We start from the raw sequence: 11,324 nt of genomic DNA, 5'->3' as shown, positions 1-11,324 counted from the left end.
GATTCCTCAGCTGGGATCGCGCAGTACCATTTGAAGCACTTCAAAAGCCCTTTGAAACTGCATTGATGTGGACGTTCAACATTTTGGTTGCAATTGAAGTCCATTGTGTGGAGAAAAATCCTGAAACATTTTCCTCAAAAAACTTAATTTATTTTCCACTGAAGAAAGAAAGACATGGACATCTTGGATGACATTGGGGTGAGTAAATTCAGGAAATTTTCATTTTGAGGTGAACTAATCCTTTAAAGAGGAGTGAATGCTTAGTTTTCGTCTCTAGAGGTCGCCTATTCAAAACAAAGGCGTAGCTTGATGACGCAGAGATTGAGTGCGGAACCTTGGGAGTTGTAGTCTTCTAGAAAAGAATCGGGACGGGACACTGGCAGAAATCATGTTCATGGAGGAGATTATTAACGTTACTGTATAGGGCTGCACAATATATCGTTTTAACATTGATATTGCGATGTGCGATGTGAAAATGCCCTTCTCGGTGAGCAGTGGCGGCTGGTCAATGGAGGGCGCTGGGGCGCTGCCCCCATCAAAATTCCAGAAATATACATGTTTACAAAAAGGATATAAAAATGAAAAAAACATAATAATAATTTACTCAATACGACATGCCGGCTGTTAGTAAGAGCCTCAGCATTTAATAAAAACTGGCTTTGATGGGTTAACTAATATGTTCTTCAATATGTTTCATGCGGTTTCATGCGCGAGGGACACCGGACAAATGGATGTCTATCTAAGTCCAAAAATATACGGCAGTATGTGACCTGAAGCTGGTCTCTAATCGGTTTTTAAAGATCCTCCTCTGGACGCAGGTCGCTTCGTCCCTGGCGAATCAGAATTGGATGTGTGTAATTTTATCCAATCTGATTGGTTCTCATCACCTGTCATTCAGCTTTACGTTCTTGGCCTCTAAAGCGAAAGTGCGCGGGCGACACAGTCACACCGACTCCGCAAAAACCTTGTTATGATGATCACTTTCGTAGAGATGGCAGCAGTTAAACCAAATTCTTTCACAAGGCGTTCGTTGGAAGATCCCGAACCGGACCAACGCGATTTACAAATCCAGCAGCAGGCCAGTGACAGAGGACGCAGCTGCACTCGGAGCTTCACGCGCTTGTTATGAGAAACGTAGGTGGCTGGCTGGATGTGTTGTTAGCAATGCCCTTTATTGCTTTCCCGGTCTTTTATTTCAAAGTGTCGGTACTGAAGTTTTGTGGACAAACAACATAATACGCCCCCTCCCAAAAATCACCAGCCGCCACTGTCGGTGAGTATCCTCGTAAACACAGTCGGTAGAGAGAAAACGGATGTGTGCCATTTATATTAGTTCCATGCTTTCGTCTTTGTGACGGGTGCATCGCCCACTTCACATTTTGGTCTTTACCATGGAGTTATTTGTGGAGTTTAATTTAATGTTTGTTACTTTATTTAAATCCCTGTATTATAAGAACAACACAGGACAAAAGTTTATTAAAATCTTGAATATACATAAGGGTGCACACTACTTATATTTCTCTTTGCTGTTTAACTTTACCTGAGTCCTAGATTACTTGAGGTCCATGAAGTGACGGCCGCATTCCATGTGGCAGCAGACAAAGAAAGAGGCAGGGCTTCAGCCTCCAAAATTATGCTGTTCCAGAGGAAGTTGGACTGTACCATCATGTGTTGATTCAGGAGGGATCTTTAGATTTATTTTATTCAGTTATTTGGTTTGAGTATATTCTTTTCATATGTTTGGTTATATGATTGTATTATGTTAGGCATGATATTGGATATTGTGTTGTAAATGTTATTTTGTTGGTTAACACCAAGCCTTTAGAGCAACCATTGACTACCATAGTAGGGAAAAAAATACTATGGTAGTCAATGGTTGCTCTATCTGCTTGGTTACAAAAATATCTTCTTTTGTGTTCAGCAGAACAAAGAAACAGGGTGAGTAAATTATGACAGAATTTTCATTTTTGGGTGAACTATCCCTTTAAAGGGATATCAGTCTAATGTACCAGCAGCTGTTTGTGTCACCAATGGGGATAAAACAAAAAAAAGAGAAAGAGAACTTTTGTAGCTTTAAGAAAGATTGTATTAATGAATTAATTATATTGTTCATTTTATTTATACAGTGAAGACTGTTATTTTACATTTGATTATTCAACTGTTAGATTTACCTGAAAAACAAAGCACTGCTTATTTCAATTGTTTCTTTCTTCTATTGTATGTATCTATGCTTGTAATTTGTTTATCATTTTCTATGCAGATTCACTCCCCTTCACTCTTCTCTTTCTCGCAGACGTTTACATTTATGAAAGTTTTATGAGACATATGCATCAAGCGCATGGCAATGTATGTCCCATCTGGTAGATCAGCACGTTACAGACAAATGTGCGCATCTACCACACACACACACAGGACATCAGTTCTGACTGAATCTCTTCACAAATCTTCCCTAGTATTTATTCGTTGGCGAGAATGTCAATAGATTATCGATCAAGTTTGCCGGGTGAAGACATGTTCTAATCACATTTTAGCACATTAAAATGCAAACCAATATCACATATAAATAGTACTACCTGTAAAGGTGCTTGATTTGGTCTGAATAGATTGAGCTACCCGTCCTTCTTCAACGAAGTTTAGCTGATGAAACACACGTGTAGTGTTTCTGCATGTGTCCTTGACTCTCATCCAGTGCCTGAAGTGGAAAATATAAAGGTAGGTAGGCTACTTTAGTCAATAATTCAAAGAAGGTCCATATTAAAGCTCTTAACTTGTACTCAGCCTTAAAACTAAAATTTAGTTCTTGTAATTGTTTAACTATAGCATTTGTTACAATAAGGGTTTATTTACAAAGCAAGATGACGGCTCCACATTACCATGCAGGCCAATGTTAACTTTTTTCTTTCTTTTTTTTAATCAAATAGCAACACAGTTAGAAACTATAGCTTCAACACCACAGGTGTAATATACATCTTTAGTAAAAAATCTATTCCCTTAACTGATTATCTATTATAAATTATACAACTAGTAATTTTTACCACAATAAATACAACAGCGTGATAAATTCTAGTAAATGTGGTCATCGGGAGTTTAAAAAGCTTGCCAGATGATGTTTTCTCCTCTTTTCATCAGTCATTTTAGTGGCTGTTTTAGCTCATGTTCGACTTTCTCTGTAGCGTTGTAACATTCTCAATAGAATTCAAATGGGACGCACATTTTATCATCAGCATCGCATAGGTATGGAACGCCAAAAGGGTCAAAATACGCAAGTAACCAAACGCCTTGTTTATAGAAAACGCTGTTATTTGCGGTGTTTTAGACGAAAAGACGGTGCAAAATACGGCGTTCTGTAGTACAAGCGGCGTAAATGACGGCGTTTTCACCGCAGAAACGCTGTTAATATCGGCGGTTTTGATCCGATCCAAAACGCTGTTCATTTCGCCGTTTGGCGTTCCATATTACGCCGTCATTTACGGCGCTTCAGTCTGTCAAAGACGGCGTAAAAAGCGGCGTTTTCTATAATATTCAAACCAGCCCCTCCTTTTACTACACAGCCCAGCCCCATTAAAAGGCGGTAAGACATGTGTAGTAGAATGTCGATCCACCTCAAGAGTCCTGTCTTTTAACGCCATTGCGACTGATATTTGAACTTTCATCATGTGATATTTGTATTTTTTCATTGGACATATGTGTATGCGCCTTTTCCTTAATAATATATGCAAAAGTACAACTATTTTATAATCTTTTGTGTATGTTATTGTTTGTGAAAACCACAGAGCTATCATTTGCGTAGAGGTTTGTTCACAAGGCAGTGACAGGAGTTCAAGTCCGAGGTCCGAACATACCCTCTCTCTCTCTCCTTTTCGGTTGTTTTGTAGGCTATTATTCTTTTTTTCTTTTTTTTTCTTTTTTTTTTTACATATTTGCAACTGTATGTTGCTGACAACTGGTTAACTGACAGGAAATGTATCCATAATGCTTTTGAACAGGCGACCTGACGTAGGCTATGCTTTAATAGCCTACACGTAACAGCTAAAACCTATATCTTAGTGTTGTGTATAATGGCTTTGGTCGGGTTTATTGTTGATTGAAAAATATTTCCCACACAAAGAGTTTGTTTTCGCCTACTTGCAAACCTTGGGCATCTACCTATAGGTTTCTGACCAACAAAAATATATATATATATAATGTATATTTACATTAACCCTGCTTTGTTCTTAAAGGACAACTCCGGTGAAAAATTAACCGAGGGGTAGTTAACACATGGTTACCGAGTAGATCGTTCTCTGGGATGCGTTTTCATGAAAATCGAATGTAAACAGTTTTATCTCTAAAAACAGATTAGCTTATAACGCTAGTCTATGGGGCATATAATAAGTGAAATTAAATCGCTAGTTAATACCACTAACAAGGCTCAAAATAGCCTCACACTAACATGGTAGCATAATCAGGGTCCCTACATACAAACCAAAGCATTGAGAACTTTGTAAGTGTACAAACAGTTTAATAAGAAGATACTTTATAAGCCATCTTGGAAAACAGTCTCAATGAATCGAGCCACGTACGCTGTGCTAAGTGAGCTGGTCGATAGGAATTAAGTTCAGCTTAGCACAGCGTTCGTGGCTCGATTCGTTGAGACTGTTTTTCAAGATGGCTCCTGTCTGTATATGCGTAATGTACTGTCTTTATAAAGTATCTTCTTATTAAACTGTTTGTATACTTACAAAGTTCTCAATGCTTCGGTTTGCATGTAGGGACCCTCAATATGCTACCGTGTTAGTGTGAGGCTATTTTCAGCCTTGTTAGTGGTATTAACTAGCGATTTAATTTTACTTATTACATGCCCCATAGACTAGTGTTATAAGCTAATCTGTTTTTAGAGATAAAACTCTTTACATTCGATTTTCATAAAAACGCATCCCAGAGAATTATCTATTCGGTAACCATGTGTTAATTACCCCTAGGTTCATTTTTCACCGGAGTTGTCCTTTAACCTGATTAATTAATTTCTCTCTTACATCGAGCAATACTGCTGAATAACTAAATCTAAACACATTATTGGTCACAGCAAATACACAATGATTATCTCCGTCCTGTAGCCTATTTCCCGACATTATAGCTGTTCTTTGTGTGAAAGTGTGTACAATTTCTAGCAGGGCGGCGCGCATTTTCAGTTCAATCATAAGAATAATCAATACTGTCAAACATCCAGAGACAATTCCTAGACCATGGCGCTATATCTTTTTTTTTTTTTTTTATCAATAGCCTACATCCTTCTTTTTTAATAATTTAATAATAAAGCACATTTTTTATAATTTAGCCAAGCAACGTGTTGTTGTCATTAGGCCTAAAGAAAACGTATTTAGTTTCATATTTATGCTTAAATATGACTATTATAAAGTTTTAGTTTTTTTATTTAATCTAAGTTAATTATGGAAAGTGAACTGAACGAGTAAGATCATGTGCAATAGGTCTATGTCGGGAGACATGGAGAGGGTCACACATGATTTTGACCATTTTGTTTAGTGGAAAGCCTTTCTTTAAATGATGGCGTAATATGGAACGCCAAACGGCGAAATAAACTGCGTTTTGGATCGGATCAAAACCGCCGATATTAATGGCGTTTCTGCGGTGAAAACTCTGTCATTTATGCCACTTGTAATACAGAACGCCGTATTTTGTGCCGTCTTTTCGTCTAAAACGTCGCAAATAACGGCGTTTTCTATAAACCAGGCGTTTTGTTACTGGTGTATTTTGACCCTTTTGGCGTTCAATACTTTTGGAGCCAGACGGTAAATGCACCTACAGTGATTCGCGCGCCACTTAATAAAACATTTGGTCGTTATAAAGGCGAGAAGTAGCGGTACGCAAGAAAAGGTGCAGGTACACTTAAGAGTAAAATGTAGAGGTGCTGGAGCCGGTACTGCGTTTTATAACAAAAATTTTATAAAATTATAAATTTTATAACAAAAGAGGCATGTCTTGAAAGGAAATCTTTATATTTACAGGGCTCAATGCAAAGGACCTTTTCTACAGGTTCATTCTGATCCGGATTTTTACTTGCCCTGCAAAAATGTACACAGGCCCCACCACAAAAAATGTCTTATTAGTATTTTAATAAATATTAAGACAAGTAAACAGTCAGTAAGAACAAATTACAAGCAATAGCACAAATAAATAGCAGGGCAGGACTGAGGGTCCCTGGGCTTGAGTTTATGTTGGGCTCTGCCTACGCTAATGATCATTATAGCAAAAAATTCACACAAATTTAAATATCCTTTGAGGTTCCTACACTCTAAAAAAAAAGGTTCTATATGGCACCAAAATGGTTCTTGGCTCGTAATCATAGGGGAACTTTTTTAAGTGCTATATAGCACAAATTTTGGTGTTTCAGTGGTTCTTCAGCGGTTCTTCAGAGGTTTTTCACTGGTTCTTTGACTAAGGTGCTATAGCACCACTAACTATGGTGCTATATAGCACCAAAAGTGGTTCACCTATGATTACGACGAAGAACCATTTTTGGTGCCATATAGACATTTTTTTTTAGAGTGTAATTAATATGCAACATGCCTAGCCTAGTCAAAGTTTAGAGGTTTTATTATAATACAATAAAATACAGGATGTGTCTCTTTTCAATTCCATCAGAATAAGACAACACTGTATGTCTATTACCAATCAAATAAAGTCAGTATCAACAAAATCCATCAATGTATTTACACTTAATGCAACTCAGATGCAGCATGAATGGATTTACACTGCAGTTGCATAATCAGTGTTGGTGCAATGCATTACTAACTAATTGATTAATTACTTTAATTTCAAAGTAAAGTAGGAATTACTCTTAATTTCAAAGTAATTTACAGTTACTTCTGATGTGATTTCAAATACTGTACAATTCTATATAAAACAATAGTGGATTTAACATAAAAATTTTACATCTTATGTTAAACTGTAATGTAACCTTCTCTCTTTAAATATTTTGGTCAGTTCAAGAATAACTTATGCAATTTTATATTATTTATTTGAAAGAATTAAAAGAGCAGGTTTATGTCTATCTTTTTTCAAATGGTCGAGATTAATATGGGATTTAGAAAGTAATTGGTAATAAGTAATGGAATAGTTTTTAGAAAGAGAATAATTGTAACGTAATCTAATTGTTGAAGAGGCTACTTTTTAAATATGAAACTAAAACCGCCAGTAGGCCTAGGTTAGCTATATTAAGGAGTGAGTTGAATTCAACTGATTAATTTATTTAACTTAGCAAACGACTGTATTTATGAATGGGTAGCATAAATAAATAATTCGTCATAATGATTCGTTCAAATACGCTGATTATTTTAGGAATAAAACACAGTGTTGCTCCGAGACGCAGCGGTCGTGCTGTTTGTTTTGTTTTCTTTGATAGAGCACAAACAGAATGTGTTTATGGAAGTTACTCAGTTACTTATTTTTTTCTGTTGTCACAGTGCAGATGAAGACAGCACTGTTGCTTGTGTGATAACCATGATTCAGATCGCATAGTTTAGTGGGAAAATAACAGAAATTATCATTCTCTGTAAAGAAATGACGCGTGAACATGAGATGCAAAAGAGAACAGTCTAGACGCGGCTCTCAGCGAGCGAGTCTTTTTGCGGAATTATTTAAAATCGTTTGAATGCTTAATCTGAAAAAAGAGAGACTTAAATCAGGCTTTCTAGTTTCTAAATAACAAGCAGATTTTTTTGATGGCAAGCAACCGAAAACAGTGATCTCTCTCAAAATCTGGAGCTGAAGTATATATTGAAATCGGTTATTTGCCGTGGGGCCAGGGTGGGCCAAGCTTCTGATTGGTCAAGCTTCTGACCGGGCCTGGGGATAAGCCCGGAGAAGAAAGTCGGATGGTTTTACCAAATTCAAATGAAAGTGGGAGAGATTAGAAGTGCAGGAAAAACAGGATAGATGAGATAATAATATGAGGATATATGATTTGGACATTAAAGACTAAACAGTAGACTTTATAAAATGGGTAAACAATACGTGAGGGTATTAGTCTATATATTTTGCGGGCAAGAAGAAACAGTGTGTTGCTATCTCTGCCCCGCTAGCACTTGGTTGGGAAATATGCGTATGTGTGACGTAGTGTGTGACGTAGTGGGTCAGGATGTGTATGAAGAGTGTAAACAAGGTATAGCGGGAGAATCAGTTTTGAGTTTTATGGTGCAAATGAAGTGGTGACACAGTCAATGCTCCAGTTGAATGCTAGTAAACAAAGTGCAGTTATGCCCGTGAATGTGTAACGTTTCCACTGTGAGGAATAAAGCCTGAGTTCATTGCTGAAACCTACCGACGCCTGACTGTTTTGTGCTTCGGCTCTGTTAGCCCGGACCACTAGATGTAAGTTACCTGCCACGAGCCAAGTTATTATTTTGAAACCAGCTCGCGCCCAACTACGGTTCGATGCGCGGAAGCTGGGAAGGTAACACTGGGGGCTTCGTCCGGGATCTAATGAGCAAAAGAAAAAAAAGTTTTGTCAGACGCGGAATGACGGCACGCGGGGCTAGAGTTAATGCTAGCACGTGGATGAAGAGGCCTGTCGCAATGGAAACCTCAAAGGTAAGCACCAACCCATTTCTTAAGGATATAAGAGACACTAATATGGACCCAGTTAATCACAGGGACGGCCGAAATGCCGACTGCACCAACCATTTCGCGGCTGGCATGGAGCGAACGTTAGCCGCGGACGGAGCGACTGTTTACGGCCGGATGCCGTCATTCAATCTAGCTTTGCCCCTCACACCACCGCCGCCACAGTTGACTAACCAATTCCTAATGTCCGGGGAACTACAAAATAAAGCAGACGATGAGTCCATGTACTTTCATCAGTAAACTTGTGACTGTTCAAAACTTTTGGCAGCCAGCTCTCTTGCAGCTTTACCGTACGGTTTGGGAAATAGCCCCGCTCCAACGTTTGCCCCACGTGCTGCTAACGAAAACCCCACAAAACCCTTTTTCCCCGGCCCCTGCATTGCATGCCCAGTTCGCTTCGACACCTTTTCCATTCTCAACCATGCCCTGGCCCGTGGAACGTTGTGGAGTAATAAACTACAATGATAACTATGCCCCAAACCATGATCAATACCAATATGATCAGTCAGCTGCAGAAAGGGCCCAGTCGGTGCCACGGCCATCACACACAGCGCCAGCTGTTGAAATAATGGACACTAGTGATGATGAACATTTTGTATATAAAGAGAGAATTACAATATTAAAGCAAAGCCATTTTGATGGAACGGGCTCCTGGAAAGACTTTATTCACCGGTTTGAAAGCTGTGCAAGGGCAAACCATTGGTCAGAAACGACAATGGTGGTTCAACTGAGATTCAGCCTGACTGGTGTGGCTGGAGCTATCGTTCATAAAAACCCCCAGATTAGACCGGCGGGGGGCAAAGGGTTAGGGGACAAAATGAAAAACTGCACGTATTAAGGGACAACATCTATGAGAAAGTGTCCATTGTGTATGCTGACCGTACAGAGCTGGAGCAGGACGCCATTAGTGTGGAGGTTTTCACCAACACCCTGGCTGATGCCGAGGTAGTCCAAAAACTACTGGAAGAGCAGCTGCGCACCCTATCCAGAGCATTTGACATTGCACACAGCTACGAGACCACCAAGAGGGCCGCCAGAACAGTCACACAATTCATGCAGCCTGGCCAACTTGTGTAGAGCCAGTGGGAGTAGCTGTTTGGTCCATCAACTCGCCAGAGAGGGCTCCAAAATTTAATCAGCAATGGCGCCAGAAGAGAGACACAAATGTCAAAACACCTGTGGGGGATGTTCAATGCCACAACTGCTCAGGTCTAGGGCATATCCAGAGAAACTGCCCTTCCCCCCGTCGACCCAGGCAGCATGTCCAGACCGTCAATAAGAACACAGCACCCGACACAGGTATAGTGGTCAGCTGCACTGCCAATCAGGAAGATGACATGCGTGTTAAAATATTGATAAATGGACTGGAAATGTGTGCTCTGTTTGACTCTGGTGCTAGGAGGAATGTGTTTCCCCTCCATCTCTTTAACTCCATTCCCACAGAATCCAGAACCACAATAGAGCCATTTGTCGCACATGTGCTACAGGGCATTGGCCCCACTGGTCTGGCAGTGCTGGGGGAAGTCAACCTACCAGTACAAGTTGGGAGCAGAGCTACCAATGTGTACTTTATTATGGCTGACACAGCAGAGAACACAGAGGTTATCCTAGGGCACCCCTTCCTACATCAGACAAGTGCCCAGCTGGACTATGGTCGCTGGGAGATAACCCTCTTCGGATAAAAGGTACCTCATTTCAACCCAAGCCATCAGTCCCGGGCGCACATTGTCAGAGGGGCCCGTACAACAGTGTTGGAGTCAGGGTGTGAGTATGTAGTGCCTGGCACCGCCCACCTTCATCATGCTGCTGAGGGAGACCTGATGCTGAGCCCAACCAAAGGTTTTATCGAAAAGCACCCCGTTCTAGTGGCTCACATCATCGTGCAGCCGCAGCGGTCCACCAACGTCCCCATCAGAGTCTTCAACCCTGGTGCCTTACCTGTCACTTTGAAGAGAGGCGCCGTGGCAGGGATTTTACTGCCAGCCACGGTGTTGGGGAAGGTGGAACCCCAGCCACCCCTGGCCCCATCAGCCCCTGAACCTATTAACTCTGTCTGTGTTTCTTTACCCAGCCACCTCCAGGTCCTGTATAACAAAAGCTGTGCTAGCCTGTCCAGGGGCGACCAGGAGAGGTTGGCCCGCCTGCTGTGATCGTACAGTGATGTCTTCTCCACGGGGCACACTGACCTTGGCCGTACTGGCCTCGTGCAGCACGACATCCTCACCCCCCCGGTCCACCTGTGAAACAGCAACCACGCAGGATGGCTAGAGACAAACAAACGGCAGCAGACCAGCAGGTACAGAAAAGCCTGGACGCCGGAGTGGCCCAACCCAGCAATAGCGGCTGGGCTGCACCAATCATTATGGTTCGAAAGGAGGACCAGATGTTACAGCTTTGTGTTGACTACAGGCCTTTAAATGAAAGAACCATAAAGAATGCTTACCCGCTGCCCCGCATCCAGGACACCTTGGACACACTGTACACTGGCCAGGTACTTCAGCTGGATTTAACATCAGGGTACTGGCAGGTGGAGATGACACAGAGAGCCCGAAAAGCCTCTGCTTTCTGCACCCGTAAGGGCCTGTTTGAATAGAACGTGATGCCGTGTCCTGGCCGGGTTGCAGTGGGAGACCTGTTTGGTCTACCTCAACGACATCATTGTCCTGGGGTGGGATGGAACTGAAATGTTGGAGCAGCTCAGT

The sequence above is a fragment of the Gobio gobio genome (genome assembly GCF_949357685.1).
Source record: "Gobio gobio genome assembly, chromosome: 11".
Taxonomy (NCBI): domain Eukaryota; kingdom Metazoa; phylum Chordata; class Actinopteri; order Cypriniformes; family Gobionidae; genus Gobio; species Gobio gobio.
Note: the sequence above shows the minus strand (reverse complement) of the source record.